At 46.0% G+C, this 17,420-nt stretch overlaps 1 protein-coding gene across 1 annotated transcript in view; it reads left to right on the top strand.

Annotated features, from left to right (window-relative positions):
• The first annotated feature begins 1,549 nt into the window (after positions 1 to 1,549).
• LOC119209392 (receptor-type tyrosine-protein phosphatase F) overlaps positions 1,550 to 17,420 on the top strand; it is a 133,578-nt gene continuing 117,707 nt past the window's right edge. The window contains exon 1 of the mRNA XM_062557561.1: positions 1,550 to 2,070. The gene's annotated coding sequence lies outside the window, so the exon portion shown is untranslated. The remainder of the gene's footprint in view (positions 2,071 to 17,420) is intronic.

Raw genomic sequence — 17,420 nt, 5'->3', positions numbered from 1 at the left:
ATTGGATGGAAATAGGTTTATAATGAATGATTCCAAATCAAGAGGACCAAGAGCACAGTAAATATGTGTTGCTCCGCAAACATGTTGTGCTCATTGTAGAAAAACGGATATTTGCTGAAAGTTTTTATTCAATCTGGCAAGGGCAAAGCATTGGTTTTCTCTTGTTGGGCTCTTTAGCAGCTCAGCTATAAAACAACAACAAACAAAAAAAACAAGCACAAGACATTGTATTTGACCTCCACAGACTAAAGCTGTTCTTAAGTCCGCTCCACAGTCCCCATGAGATGCGTGGAGCTGAAAACCAGGCTTTCCGTTGGCCACTAGACCAGAGTCCTCTCCCCAGAACAATGTGCACGCTGCAATGTTGTCATTTGTAACCTATAGAAGGGAACTGAATTTTCCTCTTCAGGTCCACAGAAGCTCATTTTGCTCCATGCGGTCGAGGTGTACATACAAGTATGTCTGTTTGTGTGCGGCGCTACGTGCACGTGTTGAATCGAGGGCCTACCAGGTACACCTGAAACCCTCGGGGGGCGGGGTCACACCTGGCTAAACGTTGTCAGGGCGGTGCGGCGGATGGCCCGGGCCGCGGGTTCAGCGGGCGCCCCTCCCCCCCGCGCCGAGCTAACGATTAATCGCGGCAAGGTTAGAAGGGGGGAGAGTGGATGGGATGTCGGAATCTTAAAGACGTTCAGGTCCTCATTACCGAGGGTCACAGCATCCGCGCCCCGCACGTTCAGCCGAGGCGCTTGAGTGCTCATGCACTAACAGGCAGGGGGGGGGGGGGGGGGGGGGGCTCTCACTGGGTCCGGCCTCCCAAATCTGCCCTTTACCGAAGGATGGTTGTATTAAGAAAAAGGGAAAATACCAAATCTAGATTGTCAGTGTGTTTCATGCTCCATTCCCAAAAACATGAAAGCGCTGCGTAGTTTGGGGTCTTTCGGGCCTACAAAGTTCTGTCCTTAATATTCATTCAAGTTGCCAAATCAGTAAAAGCGTTCCTATTCCAGAGAGTTTGTTGACATGAACCGTGGGGAATATTCGTTTAACATCCTCTCCTAAGGCTGTGTTTAAAAAAAAAAAAAAAAGTACTGGTGAAAGGGCCCAAACGTTGTCCGACTGGTATGAATTATGAATGACCTTCTCGTCCTAAACCTTCACAAGGTGGGAGCAAGGACGAGAGAGGGGTGCGGGCTGTGGGTGCATTGTATTTGCTCAAAAGAAAACGGGGATAATAGGGCAGTATTTATACATGTTCTATTCTCAGTGATGATTCATGACATTTTGTACTGGCTCCCAAATTGGGGGCCTTGGGACCTCCCCCTCCCCAATCTTCAATAGTTTAATTCATCTATTTTTTAAAGAGACCAACGTGTCTCATGTCTTCATCTACCCGGCCTCGTGTCTAAAGATCTTTGCCTCTTCTCACTCCTCTCTACTTGCGTGGTCATCGTCTCTCTTTTTTTTTTTGCGGGGGGCTTAGCGTGCACCGAGAAATAAACACGACAGGTACGAACCCCCGTCACGTCTCGTGCACATTTTACGAAAGCTGAGGGGCGGGGAGCGCGCGCACGCACGCACGCAGGCAGGAGTGTGTTGGAGTGGACACGGCGGCGAGTGTAGCCGAGCGAAGCCGAAGAACTCCGCTGACCGACCGGCACGGACGCACAGAGAAGCGTGACTGCGAAGGAAGAGACGTAAAGAAAGGAAGGAAGGAAGAAAAAAACCCCACACCTTCCACGGCTCATTTCGACACTAGGAGCGAGAGGCTGACGTGAACCGGCTCGCAGCGCGAGGAACGAGAGCGGCCACGGATAGACCCGGTCTCCCACCAGGGACCTCGTGTTCGTCTGGACTCGTATCCCCCCCCCCCCTCCCCAACACCACCATACCAACACCTCTTCGTTGACTTATTTGCTCCGGGCTGGCGCTAACCCTCGTGTTCTGCGGCGGTTCGGTGCGCGCAGTGGATTTGTTTGGCGTGCTCGCGGAGCTGGAGACGGGAGGAGGAAGCGCGCGGGTCTCGGAGCCGGAGAGAAATGCCCACGGCGGCGACAAAGAGGAGCTTCAGTAAGTGCGCCGCTATCTTTCTCCTCTTCCCAAATCTCCGGGCTGGACTTCACACGTCCTTCGGCGAAACTTAGCCGTGATTCTTTTCTGTTGTTGAAGGGGGGGGGGGATTTGCATGGCTGTTTTTTTTTTTGTTTGTTTGGCGTGTTTTGTGAACTGGTATTACTTTGAAAATGCTTCTTTTTTTTTTTTTTGGGTGGAAGGTGTAACGTTCACGGCTCGGTCTGCTGGCGTCGGGTTTTGGGCTAACGTCACACAGCCACGCACACAGGTTTTTTTTTTAATTTTCATATTTATTTCTGTTAACCCCGACCGTAAAGCTACAAAACAACTTTCTGTCGAAGCCAATAATAATTGGGCTGCTCGAATGAAAATATCCGTTTGCCGAATATGCACAAAAATGAAGGTGAATTCGGTGCGGAAAGAAGCAACAGCGTACTTTTCGTCTCTATCACTTATTTTTTTTTGTATTAGATTTTTTTGCGACAGCGCAAAACGTGCGCAGAGTTGAGCATAAACTGTGCACTTTTCACCGTTATTTTTCAAAGGCGAAGGCTTCAAGCAGAAAAAGCTGTGGACGAGCGATGGTGTGAAATTTAATGTTTCTTATGCCATTCACCCCCCCAAAATCCCTCCCTTTCTTCATGTGTTGCGCGTGCACGAGTGCGTGACCATGATGTCAGTCCGCATCGCCCGAGCGCCTCCGTCAGATGACATCTTTGCTCTTCCTTTCTTTTGTCATCACCAGAGACAAGGTATCTGAGTTCTGCTGTGGTGATCTGCCCTTAAATCCCCCCCACCCCTTTCTCCCACCCCTCCTGTAATGTGTCATTCATCTGCCCTTTAAAAGCACCATTGCTGCAGCACTGTTGTGGAGAGAGAGCTTTGATGGCGTGAATCTTCTCTCCTTGCGGTCTGAGGCAAAAAGCAGAGGCTACATTTAGGCAGTCACCCATTATTGTGAAACCTCATCATTTGTGTGTGTGTGTGTGTGTGTGTGTGTGTGTGTGTGACAGGTCTTGCACAGATCAGAAAAAGAGGGAGTGTTGGTTGCTGGATGGAGACGGAAAGGTGCTCGGCATCGTTGCATCGGCCTTGCAGCATTGTTTTGTTTACGTGCAAAAAAAATCAGAAGCCAGAGGGACGTGCCGGAGTGGCCTCGCGGCCGGCCTTTATCGATGCGTCAATCCGCTTTAGAGCTGTCACAGGCACAATGAAGAGACCCCACTGTGAGCCAAACTGTAACAGGATGATGCAGGGTGGGTTAGTTTCTTGGAATTGCATCAGAAGGCTTTCTGCGAGTGAATCGGAGGCCCGCTGCCGACGCTTTTGGGTGTGTAACCTTCAGCCTCTGCCTTCCTGAAAGACAGTGACACGGTGTATTTCTCCATTGGATTCTGGGTAATTGGATAGCTGAGGCTGTGGCGTGCGCGGCGGAGGCCTCAGTCGGGCATGTGGGCTGGTCCATCGACACGGAAGAATTCCTTGGAGTGGAGTCTCACTGTAAATTCTTTCATTACATAAGTGACTCTTTCTGGCATTGTGTGTGGGGGGAGGCTCCACGGTTACCTTTCGTTACACTGGGTATTTTATCATGTAAACCCGTGCTGACATTGCAGTTAGGCTCCAAGCTGCTGAGGCATTGCTGTTTTATTCCATCATGTTGTCGAGAAGACGGAGGGTGTCTTTGCTGGATGTTTGTCCTGATCTATTTGTCCTGTTCTGTCTTTTTTGCGGCCTGTAAAAGTCGTTGTACAATCAATTAACTTTTGGGTATTATCTGTAAAATATGTCAACGTGTTCTGCCATCATTGCTGTTTTATGTGGTGAACCCTGGCACATTCCCACAGGAGCTAATAAAAAGCCTTCAAAGCGAAAATTCATTCATGAGGAGACACAAATGATTTGACCTAATCTTCATTACTCCGTAGAGATTAGTGGGTCCCCCCCCTATGGATCACCACGGTGCTTTCTTCTTTTGTTTCCTGCTAGCAGAGTGAACATTTCATTCAGTATCTTTTGGGACTTTTTGTTCAGTGTCTCTGAATGAAAATAACCTCGGCCTGTAGCTGGTGACGTCATTTGCTGATGTTGTGGTTTGACTAATGACTAAAAGAACAGAAATATAGGTGAAATGCAGACCCAATGTTTTTTTTTTTTTTTTTTTTTTTAACTGACTACACTTCAAATGGACGTCAATCAACCATAACATCTTAGTTTCAGTTGTTTTTTTAATATTACATGTGATTTAGCTGATGCTTTTATCCAAAGCGACTTACAATAAGTGCTATAAATCCTTTTGTGAACCAATGTTGCATTTCGAACAACGGGGCTAGAAGCCAGAGCATCCACCTTCTCCTCCCCGTACGCAGGTGCTCCCTGCAAGGGGCCGGGGGCCGAGTGGCCCTGCGAAAGAAAAGAAGAAGAAGAAAAAAAACGTCTCCTCTGTGGCCACACGCTGGAAAACCACTCGGCACAACCGCTCTGCCGACTGACGCTTTCTCGAGCTTTTCATATGGCTGACATCTTGGTAATTTCAGGGCGCCGCAGTTCTAATGAGAGGTTTCTTGCCCAAAGTGTGTTGGTCTGTGGTGGGCGGAGTCGGCATTTCTCCACTTTATGGGCTCTGAGATGCCTCACTTGGCCTCCCCCGTCGGGGCGTTGGCACAGAGGGACCAAAAAACTCTTCTTTTTTTTTTTTTAAAACCGCTTCAAATCGCCCGTGATGGGTCACTTTGACATGTTACAGGCACGTAAAGTTTTCTCAGGGAGCGTTGCGTTCTCCGGGGGCCTGAAGGACGAAGCACGAATGGCGCCCGGTTGTCCTGCTTAGCATCCCAATCTCCACGCAGGGACAGGTCGCTCTTAGCCGGCACGCTCGGTGGGTTTTGAACAATGCTTGTTCCTTTAACGTCAGCGCCATAAAGGCAAAGAGTGATTTACTACTCTGTCTGCAAGGGTAATGTTGGAGCAATTTGGCAGCTGATTGAAACCAGGTCTCCCATTTCAGAGTCCACTGGTGGCATTATAAACCATTTACACCAATGTTTTACAGGGCGCCCCTGCCACGGGGAAAGTGGAAACAGACGCGCGGCCTAAAAACAGCCCCCGCTATCTATTTTTATCTATTCCCTGTGTGATTTGTTGTCTTTTCTACAAAGTATGTTAGTGCAGCCGAGGGAAGTGGTGGATATGGATGACAAGGTCGAACGTTAATCTGTCCTGTTTTTCATTTCATCAGAAGGACCCCCCTAAATACAGGGGGTCCTTCTGCTTGGGATTATGTGTGAATCAGAAGTACAGTCCCAAATTCTGTGAAAATGGGGCTCAGGCAATTTGCTGTGTCGAGGCCTTATGACTTATCTGCACTTGTTCTGCATTAACACATGTTAGAAGGTGGGCATTGCTTAAATGAGCCAAGCGGGCTTAATTACATTTTCACCATCTAAGCCTTAAAAAAAAAAAAACCCACAACTCATTAAAATGTCCATGTGCCGCTGGAAAGGAAGGGTAAAAACTAAGGATAGAAAGATGGTGACACTTGATTCCTGTTGGATGTCTGTGTGCTGCTGCCTCTTTGAATGACTTAAGCTCAACATTTGCTGCAGCAGATGAACAGTAAAAACTTTCCTTCAAGCATAGTTGCGTAAAGGCTTCATTGATAAGAAGCTCAGGTGCAGTCATTAATGCTACCACTCATTCATATTCTTAGGGACATCTTCACTGTGGGAAGATTCCACCATTAGCATGACCACAGGCGTCATGTGAGCTGCACCATCATTTCAAATTAGCTTCATTGAATTGGATACGTTCCTGCAAGCTCACGGTCCAAATCAAATATAGGAAGTAGGTCAAGGTTTTGAGTCCTCAGTTTATTTCCATCGCTAGTTGAGATACTTTCCGCCGCGAGAAATGACCTTTACCTTGAAGCGAGGCTGTGGAGCTTCGTCCTGTGCGAGCCGGGGAAGCTGTCGCTGTTAATTTGCGCTCCCTGTGATCTCAGATGGTCACAGGTGACCCTGCATCCTCCCCACACACGCCATCCGATTGAGAGTTAACCACCAAGCACCTACGAGTGGATGGCGTGCAGTGTTTTAACCGTGTAAAGATACCTGCTCATCCCTGCGCTGACCTTCAAGAGCAAGCAGGTGATTTCATTTCACAAGAAACGCGAAAATAGATTTATTTCTTCAAACTGTGTGCTGGGCAAACTTTTCTTCACGTCCGTGACCGCGTGAAAATAACTGATTCTTTTGGTCCACACACACGGTATATTTACAGGTGTGCGTGTTTAATGAGTTTATAGCTTACTCCTGACAAGCCTGCTGGTACTGTGTGAAAAACGTTCTTCATCAAGGCAACACGGTACAGCGCGTGTCGCAGTATCTGCAGAGCCTTGCTGTTTTTGTGATGAGAGGAAAACATTGTGGGTCTGGAATAATTAGCCCCTTAATCGATTCGTTATTAAGCAGAAACACGGCTGGGGTTTTAATTTTTTTATTTGCTGCTTTTCTGTGTAATAATTTATTGTTCACACAAAACCAGCAACGGACACATGTGAACGGCACCAATGGTCCGTGTTGACTGATGATGACCGATGAGGAGATCTATATCTTTGGGTATTGCACCATTTAGTGTCACTAAATGCAGCTCGACCCGACCCATGGGAGGAATGAAACGGTCGACCGTGTCGTCCACTCGACGTGTGACCAACAATGCCGTGGCCTTATTCAGCTCAAGTGATGTCCCTCGTTTGGACACCACATGTAGCCCTTTTCATTGTATTGTAAAGCACGGCTATTGTTCTGTGTCAACCACTCGAAAAATGGACCCAAAGCTCTTCTTTGTGTGCTCTTAAATTTCACACTTTTTTTTTTTTTTTATCCTTTCAGATAGTCGAGAGCCACAGTAAATAGAAACATGACACTCGTTGTCATTATTGCCGCAGCGGTGGAGATGTATGAAACGGCGGCATGCAATACATCAAATCCAACTGTGAATTTTATGAATCATTAGAGCCCAAATGGCTCTTTGCCCTACAGTCGCCACTCGTGTGGTTATTACACCTTCCGCTCCAGACCTCGACATGGATCCCGCACGGATGCTCATCTTGGGTTACCGCACTGGAGACAGTTTTATCACCTCTCGTGTATTGGTAAATGTACCGAGGAGGTGACGGGTACAAGCGGCGGGCGCGTCGGAGCGCTGCGGGCGCCTCGGGGGCCGTGCCCAGTCAGCAGAAGTGCGCCGATGACGCACTCGCTCATCTCAGACGAATCGCTCGATGCAGACAAATGGAGCGACGGCTCGCCGGGGCCGGCGTCGTTCATTCTGCTGGTCATTGTCAAACTGTCAACCCGTCCTTTTCAGGTTCTCATCTGATTAGAACGCGCGCACGCGGGGCGCCCGTGCCTGGGATTGATGCAGATGCTTACGTGAAGGTCAAACATCCTGCCGTTTTATCGGGCTCGACTTAAATGGCATGCGGCACAGAAAGTGAAGGTGGTAGTGAAGAATTCACCCGCTGAACGGCGTGGGGGGGTTTTCCGTCCGGACGGGCAGGGACCAAGGGTTTAGGAGGAGGTCACCGTCCCCGCCGACCATTGAGCAAAGCGCTCATGTGTGCACACGACTCGTTGACCTGGCTTATTACGTCCTAAAAAATCCACCTCCGAGCCACCATCTTCTTTGTGCTGGTTAAACATTGAGTGGAAAGTGATTCCACGTGTTCTTGCATTCACTTGATTATTCTGTTGTTGGTACTTAACAGACCGTGACACTGTTGCATAAGTCATGTTTGGCATTTGATTGTCATGAAGCATTCATGTTTAGCTGGTGCTCCTTTTATTGGATATGAGCACATTATAGCTTTTCCCCGTGTGTTTTTTTTAAATCATTGTGTGTCCAAGCCATTACCGACGTTGGCGAGAATACTGTTATACGAGCACATGGACACGCCGACATTATGTGTTCACTTTCAGGTGCAGAAATTGTGCTGACTTCCAAAAAAAAAAAAGAAATGATCAGTATGAAGACAGTTTGTCAGGCTGCTCCACGAGGTTGCTTTTAGCTAATGGATTGATAAAGATGTTTTGTTACTGGCAGCTGAGACCATCACACTTTTCAAAGGCCGAGTTAATGGCAATCATGTCAAGACGGACTGAAAGCATTTTGTTATTTTTTTGCCTACAGGATAAAAAAAGCTGTTCGCTGACCATGTGTGATTGTGGACTTTGACACAGGAACCTTCTCTGCCACTCGCTGGACGTGTGAAAGCACAACCGCGAACGGCGGGAAAGTGCACCCGCCCCGCTGATACGGCAGATGGAAAGGATTTTTTGGGGGGGGGGGGTCGGAGATGACAGCTCCCGGTCTGCGGAGGGCTACCAGCGTGTCCTCCTGACGGAGCCTTGATGACATCATAGACCATCAGTGTTGACAGTGTGTCGCCGTGTCACACCACAGCTCACAACCCAGGCAACGGAGAAAATAAAGGGGGCACACCTGAACAAACGGCTGACACCATTTTGAAGATTTCCTCCCTCTTGTTAACATCCCTTTTACTATTTACTTCTTCTTTTCAATCTTAATGAAAGCTGCATCGACGGCGCCTCCAGTTGCAACATTTCACCGCGCTGTCAAAACGTTGTCTTGACCCGTGAGCCTTCCCTGCTGGCGTCGGAGATGACTGCAACTCTGAAGTGAAGACGAGTGACTCGGATAAAGCCATGCAGCGCAGTCATTTAGTGACTTAAGTGAATTAAGGGCTGAGCAAGGCGTAAGCCCTCAGTATGAGGCCACTCATTGTAAATAATTTACTGTGCGCGCTCTCGTGGTCCGGCTGCAGTCCATCACATATCGTTAAAGGACTGTGCTGTTCACAAGTGATGCAGATTTAAATGGTGGGGAAAGTGTGCACAAGTAAATGAAGGAATCACTGACCTCTCCTTTTTAATTTAATATCCGTGCAGCGATTGTAATGACCAGTAGGGACCTTTCCCCACATAAATATAGGTTGTAATAGTACATGACCAAATACGTAGACACACATTAACACATCAGACGCCCAGAAAGGATGCTTGAAGGTTAAACACCGTCACGGACTTCCCCTAACTGCAGTCAGAAAGTAATGTAATATCCCAGCAGGAGGTTACAGAAGGGTTTAGGTGGGGGGGGGGGGAACTAATTTGCCTCTATCTGTAATAAACTGAATTTATTCCTGTTCATGGACACTAGATAAAAGGCTGCTTTCCATTTCAACGAGGTCCACAGGTTATGTTGCACTGCTGCACAACCATGGGTGTGGTAGATGCTTTATATAAATAAATAGGTTTATGTTTGTATTCATAGGGACAGATATACAAGCAGAAAAATCTCAGACACCACATATCACATCATTTACAGCTTCAGCTGTTTCACCATGTTTATTGCTAGACGGAATTGTATTATTATAAAAACAGTGCCGTACATATTCCTTTTGCCATATCACAGGACACAAATATAAATATTAAATACACATTCAAATAAAAGTGCCGTAAAAAGGGCAGAAAACCCGCAGGATGATGCTTGATCATCCATAACTACATGGCTGATTAAATTCAGAGACTTGGATTTAAATTGATCCGAGTTTTGATCCATTTCAAGTTCCGTGGATAAGAAGGAGGTGGAAAGCCTGTCCAAGGGAGGTTTGATGAAAGAACGTTTCACAATTCCCCATCGACAGACCACTGTGATCCAGAAATGTGTCGCTACGTTTGCATTTAGAAAAGTACAGATTAGTATTATTTAAACCAAACCAATAAGCTTCAAACCATGGCAATAGTGACAAATTAACTATATTGCATTTTTTGGATATGAACAGAAATATTTAAGGGTTCAAAAATTCTCTTGGCCATTACTATAATATTCATATAAAACATGCTTATTTCTAATAAAAAGCCTTTCTTACGATGAAATGTGACGGATACATACAGATGACGTTTTAGTTTTACTTGTAAACAGACTATGAAACTAGGTCATGAGATGTCTTGTTCGTTAATGGTTAAACTACACGGCGAAACCTTCAAATGTTGAATAAGCCAATTTGTGCCGATGAATCTTCTTCTCAACCCATTGAAGAAGTCCTCTTCCTCCTCTTGTCCCACCCACTTTCAGCACGGCGCCGCTATGCTTCATAACTTCATGACATGGCTTGTGTTGGAATGCTTTGGTCCCCCCCCCCCCCCCCCCCCCCAAAAAAAAAAAAAACCTGAAGAGTGTAGAGAACCCCCATGGACGGAGCATGGTGAGATCCTGGCTGCAGCTTGGATAAAAGGGGCAATGATTCATGGGGCTGGCTCTGCTGTCCCTGGGGGCCGGGAGGAATGGCTGGCATTATCTCCTGCAAATGGGTTTGAAAATGCTCTCGGCCAGTTGGACCAGGGCGCTGATTTATAGGCCGAGAAGCGCTGAGTACGAAAGCTCTCTTTCAGGTACGAATCCCCCCCCCCCCCCCTCCGGCATCACCTACATGTGTACTCACGCCTCCTCGCTTCAGTGCTCGCTATCTATGTTTCTTTCAGTTTAATTTTACTCCGGACATGTTTTTAGAGAAAAAAAAACGTTATGAGTTAAAGAAAGTAGCCTATTGTTCCTGATATGTCAAGCACAGGGATAAGCAGTTTTCCCACCTATATCTTTCTTTGTCGAGCCAATATATAGATATAAACCTTATCCACGGCGTAAGTAGGAACCGCTGTTGGAGAAATATAAATTGCCTCCTGAAATTGTTTCTTTTAATCTTGAATCTGTAGATAGAAGCGTTTTCTCTGAAAGTAAGAAATCGTGCGGTTAAGCCCTTGTGGTTGGTTGAGACTTAAGAAAAGCTTCTGATAGCTTTGTGTGTCTTCCTCCCTAATAAGCTTTACGTCCACTTCTGAGCCTCCAGAGCCTCCAGCACTCCTGAATGTCTACTTTCAACCAGGTAATGTTGCTGACAATATTTGACACAATTAATTGACGGAGCGAACTGAAAATGTTTGGAAAAGCTTAAGTCACTTGAGAAGGCGCAGATTTATCCGAGGCTTTCAATTGTCAACCCCCCTCCCCCACACACACACACTTCAGTGAGACCCTCAGATGGCTGTGAATATGCAATACCTCCATAAGTCCTTTAAGTCCGATTCCCTCGTGGGTGCCCCTGCATGACATAGAGATGGCTTCACGCACAAGCAGGCGTACGTCTCATTATTAAGGCAAGGCGGATTACTATTTTAGAGCATTATATTAGTCATAGGGAGTGTGTGTGTGTGTGTGTGTGTGTGTGTCTTCAAATCTGACATGTCCTTTCCTGGGACGGTGCTTTGCCTCTGCTCATCCGAATAGCGGGGGCCGAGGCAGAACCGGGGAGAGGGGGAGAGGGGGGGGGGCGGAGAAGTCTTGACCGCAGATGTTGCACAAACCGGATTAGACTTACCTCGTGAAGCGTCTGGAAATGCAAACTGACGGGGGATGTTTTGGCCAACATCACCTGCTTGTAGTCGCAGGCCGCCCCATTAGAAATCCCCGGCCCCGCCTCGCCGGCGCTGCGTAACGCCGCCGAGCGGAAGGCGGAGTGGGAGCCTGCGCCTCCCTCCAGAGGAGTCCCTGGAACTCTCTGGAGGATCAGCGGCAGTTGCTTGGGGATTTAGTGAGTGACACGTAAAGCGTGCATGTCTCACAGGTCTCCGCATGGTGTCTGTCCAAGCTGTCATCCATCTTCTAAACCCCCCCCCCCCCCTACCCCTCCCTCACTCTCTCCCCACTCGTCAGAAAATCACCTTCTGCGAGCCGGATGCCAATGTTTCTAAATTTTCTAAACTTTCAGGTGGATTATTTGAACGTCTGCGTGTCAGACGGATGTTTATCTTGCTTTCTGGCAGCTTGACTCTGACTCACTCGGCTCCCGGTCGCTCAGCTTGTTTTTCTCTCCTTTGCTGGCTTTCTGTGCCGAGTTCCAGGCGAACTCGCCTTGTGTGATTTGGGGCCACTAAGAGTCCTCCCAGGGCCCGGTTAATACTGCTGCTGTCAATTCAATGCAAGTGGACGGAACACAGCGAAGGCTAGCCTTGTGATTTGTGCAGGACAATGCGATAATAATAATTGGATGATCCTTTCCATCCGGGATTTTGTGTTTGTCTCCTATTTCATTCAGATACCGATTTTGATCACTTTTAACCTTTTCTCCAGCTTACTGTGCCTCACCTTGGCTACTTTGATGGTCCTTCTTTATGCCCTTGATTATGGTGCTTTGTAGATAAGGCCAAACAAGGTGCCATATGAAAAGGGCATTCATTCAGTGACAATCGCTTATTATAATGTGGCTAGAATTGTGTTTTCAGTGACCATGTCTAAATAAATGGAAAAACTCAGTGAGGGAGGTAAGGCTGAAACCTTGTAGGGCCAAAACCAGAGACTTGTTTAGTGTCTTTTTAAACATTTGTGCCATTATGTTATTAATATTTGACCAAAGTAAAGCCTGCTGGCAGACTTCATCTCTTGCTTTATGAGGAAGCAAAAAACAAACAGGCATCAAAGTCGAGTCCAACGAGGCAGGAAGTAACAAAGAACATTTTAATGGAGTTTTGGTATCTATAGAATCTTAGAAAGGAGCAAACACTGTAAACGGTCGTTTAAAGAGTAACTGTTGATTAGGGGTTATTTTTGAATAACAACAGCCTGCAGAGCTGCTCTGTGGTCAACAGAAAAGTAGTTCATTAATCAGCATATATATATATATATATATATATATATATATATATTATTGCAGCTCCAGAGTCCACATTGAGTTTGAGCATCTCTAACCTCAATGACTGGGTGAAGCCCTGGAGAGGAAAGTCTAAACACGTCCTTTGGACCACCACGGGACCCTAACCTAAAACCTCCTTTTCCGTCTCGTCTGAATTCAATTGCGATGGAGAGCGTGAGCTCGCGGTGGCAAACACAGGATGGGAAATGGAGGGTGGGTCATGGAGATGGTCTCTGACCAAACAGGAAGTTGTCGTCTGGACTCCGATGGATCTACCACTGCTATGTTTGCTGCTGTCTTCTTGGGATCAGATCACCGAGGCCAAACAGAGAACGAGGTCGTAGAGGCGGGGCCTCGCCGCGGGGGGGGGGGGGGGTCATACGAGGAGGCTCCCCGGGGTCTTGGTCGGGAATCGGTGATCTTGAGTCGTTTGGGGCGCCAACGAACGGAGAAAAAAATTAAGATTTACGGTGGAGGCGAGAATAATTTGTGGTCGTCTACATATTCATTGCTGACTTGTCCCATTATACGGAGGCTCATTTACATCTTAAGAAGCCCGGTCAAGGACTGTGTGTACTTCGTCCCAGACGCCTCTGAAGCATTCCAATGAGTTTACTCTCCGAGAGCTCGATGGAGCTATTGATTAGAGACAGCCTGACCCGTGGAGGTAGCAGACGAGCAGTTGCTCTTTTCTGACGCTTGAAAGGGACACGCAGCGGTGATTGACCTTGCTCAAACAAAATGGAGACGACACAAACGTTTGTGTTTATTTTAAACCCCCCCCCCCATTTAATATGCATTGATAACTTAATTGGGTTTGTCAGATCAATGGGTTGATTTTTCTTTCTCCCCCCCACCATTTGCCTGTGATGTCTTGCCAATTATTTTGCTCCCTCAGGCTTTCATCTGCAGGACTTTTAAGTCAAAGTAAATATTTGTCAATAATGTGCCCGTCCATCTGGGTTGATGAATGTGACACGTGTTGCTTTGGATACGTGACAATCTAAATATCGCCAGCAAGTGCGACCGTCACCGAGATGTGAAGTGTCTTGGTGACAAGTCGTGAGATGACATCACACTTTGTGTAAATTGAGCGAGCTGTAACGCGCGTCCGTCCGCGGCGTCTACGGACGAGATCTCAGAGACGCGTTGGACATCCACATCTTTTGAGGTGCACGACTGACAAATTACCCACAGAGAAAATTGGAAAATGTAATTACAAGCCCATTATTTTTCCAATAATAGAATTTCAGCAGGTAATAATTAAAAACAATGTTCGATGCCGAAACTGTTGAATTGGACATTTTGTTTTTTTTCCTACATATTGAGCAATTTCCGAGACGGGAGAAACACTTAATGTGTTTTTGTTGTTGTTGGGATGTGCAGAAGCGAATATACTGTTTCTGTGAGTGCACAGTGCCCCCCCCGTTCAAAGACCACACGGGTGTTATATATATATTTTTTAAATCTTTCAGCGCATTGTGAATGAGTGCTGTGTAGCGGCTCGGGACCAGCTGTACGTGGTTTCATTCAACAGGCTGACACTTTTGGTATGCGGTGCGTCCACGCACTCTTGGGAAACTCCAACACCTGGTGCTCGGGCAAACCGCTGCTGCTGTCAGCCAAATTTCACGTCATCCAGCAGAGCATTTGGTATTGATTAGCCTGCTGCATGTTTCCCACACATTGGCTTTCTGTGGAACTTGAAAGGAAATGAAGAACATTAGGTGGACAATCGGGAAGATGAATCGGCCTTAGCTACATGTGAGAAATGGCAGTGCTTGTCAAATGGAAAATAGTGAAATAGTCTTTAGACAAAAAAAAAAGTCAGCAGTGATTATTAATGTATATTCATCAAGAGTACGACTACAGTAACAATAATCTTTGTACCAAATCAGAGCCGACTGTGATTTTATCGGTGTGGCGTAATTCAAAAGTCCTCAAGAAGAATCCAGATACGACTGAATACAAATGATTTAAAGTCTGACGAGTAGCAGACCAATCGCCCGTATCCAAATGAGAGGCCCGAAAGCTGTGCAATTTAACTTTTCCTCCTCCGTGCAATACGTTCCCTCCATAATTAAGCGACGGGAGAGGCCCGATCTTAAATAGTTCCACGGGGGGGCCGCAGCTCGGCGGGCGTCGGTCCCGAGGCGCTTCTCCCCTGCTCCAACGTGAGCACGTCCTTCCTCGCATCAGCGAGAGCAACGGGGCAGCTGCCATAGGACTGAGGCGTTTAGCGGGCCCGCCCGCCCGCCGCCGCGGCGGCGTTTGTGTCTGATGGCGTCGCAGGCGGAGCAGTGAGAGCCTCGCCTGTAGGACCGGATCCTCTGGCACATGTCAATGAGCAGCCAGCAGGATGAGGGTTTTATTGCTTGTGTCAGTCAAGGCAGGCGGGCTGAAGTAAATAGCATTTGTTTTCCATGGGATGCAGTACAGAGCAGTGTCTGTATGTGTCATTTATCTTCATAATGAGGATTGGAACCACTGGCAGGGTTTGGCAATAACAGTCGTCCTGTCGCTCGAGGCCAGTTGCTATGAAAGGAAAAAGAAGCTTTTGCTCTAATATTTTCCCAAACATAAGTCTGTTATCTTTGCCTCTCTGCCCTGTTCACTCATTCCTCTTTTTTTCTTGAGATGGGACGTTGGATCCATTCGTCCTCATAGCCCATGCATGCTTTAACAATTTGATTTTATTGTGCACTGGCTAAAATGTTTATGCATGAGAGTATCATTTGAAATCTAATGAAAAACATGTTTTTTCTCGAATAGACCAAAACATTTTGTTTGATTTAGCCTACAAAATTCTGCAGAAATATTCTTTGAGAATTCACACACAATTGTAATTTCAAAACCCCCCCCCTTGTCCAAGTCAAAGAGACTAATTATCTTTACTCATCTACTTCCCATGTATATATTTAAAAGGGCTATATTTATCTTTGGAAGCAGATGTCTGTTTAACCCGTCACCTTTCTCACATATGAGAAAATGAAATAATCCTATTGGTCTATCACTCACTAAAATAATGTTTTCTTCCCTTTTGGTTTGAATTATATTCATTATTAACTACTATCTTTTTCATTATTGTTCTGTAATCAAAGCTTTTCCTCACTGACCTACTTTTTAAGTAAAAAAGAAAAACCCATTTGAAGCGTATAATTATTCCTTAAGCTTAATAAATAATTAGTCTTATGAATGGTAGGATCTGTGATTCTATATTAACAGCAATGCTGATTGCATAAAAGGTTTGTAGGGTTCCTGGCTCGGCTATCAATGAAATGATAATATAACTGTGTTGATGAGATGAAAATATAGGTGTTTTTCCTTTGCAGCTGCTTTGTAGTTTTTGCCTTGGTGCATTAAAGTTTGACACAATGACTGTTATAAACAGAGTGGATTCAGTACGGTCGGTGTTCCTTTTTCTTAAAAGTTTTGAGTAGATATTCGTATAAATCTCGCCTTTCACAAAGCAGACTTGTAATATCTTATTACTTGTAGGAGCAGGGTGTACAATTGAGAAAGAACAAGGAGCACAGGGCACACACAAAATACAGTTCTTATGTATCTTTATGTTAGTTTAATTAGTTTCTTGGTCTTTTTTTTTCTTCATATTGGACTTAAATACAGATATTGAAATATGTTGTGTTGGCCACACCGGATGCCGCCTCACAATGAGTCAGAGCGGCACTTGGAGCAGATGCGACATGTCATTTAGCAACTTTGACATGCAGAAAAGGGGCTGCTTGATGTGTGTGTTGCTGTGCAGCCACCAGGCAACGCCGTGTAGACAATACACAGTGTCCCGCTGACATTTTAGGAAGAATGGTCAGAGGCACCAACTAAATGGCCATATTGTCACCAAGGCCAGCAGCACCGAGACGACATGTTGGCATGGCATCGATCTCCCACTCCCACATCACGTCCCGGTAATGGAGCGGCCAAACGGATGTGGAGGCTAAATCGCCTCGTGAATAACCGTCCTCTGCCGCGTTTCATGTCCCTGCCGGTTACATTTACAGAAAGGCTTATATCTATTAATGATGAATCCTTATCATGAATACTAAATGTGCAGAAGGGGGGGCAATTACTATCATGGAGTTGTTGAAAATAATATATTTTAAATTATTCAGTTAAAAGAACACAGAGATTTCCCCGAAGACTTCCCCTAAAGGTTCTCACTTTGGGGGAAATGACTACGCACTATATAAAGTATAACCCAGCATAATAATTCAGGAAACGATTTATCTTGTTGGTCAGGACAGATGGAAAAGTCTTCGTCATTAGAGCTGTTAATCTATAGAATGCCACTAAAAATGTTCTTTCCATTTTTTACTTTTATTTTGAGACTCTTGCATTCGGCCAAATGAGGGCCTTCCTTTTAAGCTATTTTAAGCCTGCAAATAGCCCCGTTTATTTATTAATCAAACTTAACCAAATGTCAAATTCAGGCAGACTGAAAGATTCATGAAATCAACAGATGTATGGACAACTCGACATAAAAATAGATTGGGAAATTTGCAATGTTTTCCTTTTTATACTGTTAATGTCACAAAATGAAATTCTATTAGTATGAAATACTATTTAG

The sequence above is a fragment of the Pungitius pungitius genome, chromosome 15, assembly GCF_949316345.1.
Source record: "Pungitius pungitius chromosome 15, fPunPun2.1, whole genome shotgun sequence".
NCBI classification, from domain to species: Eukaryota; Metazoa; Chordata; class Actinopteri; order Perciformes; family Gasterosteidae; genus Pungitius; species Pungitius pungitius.
Note: the sequence above shows the minus strand (reverse complement) of the source record. Positions and strands in the feature narration are given on the sequence as shown.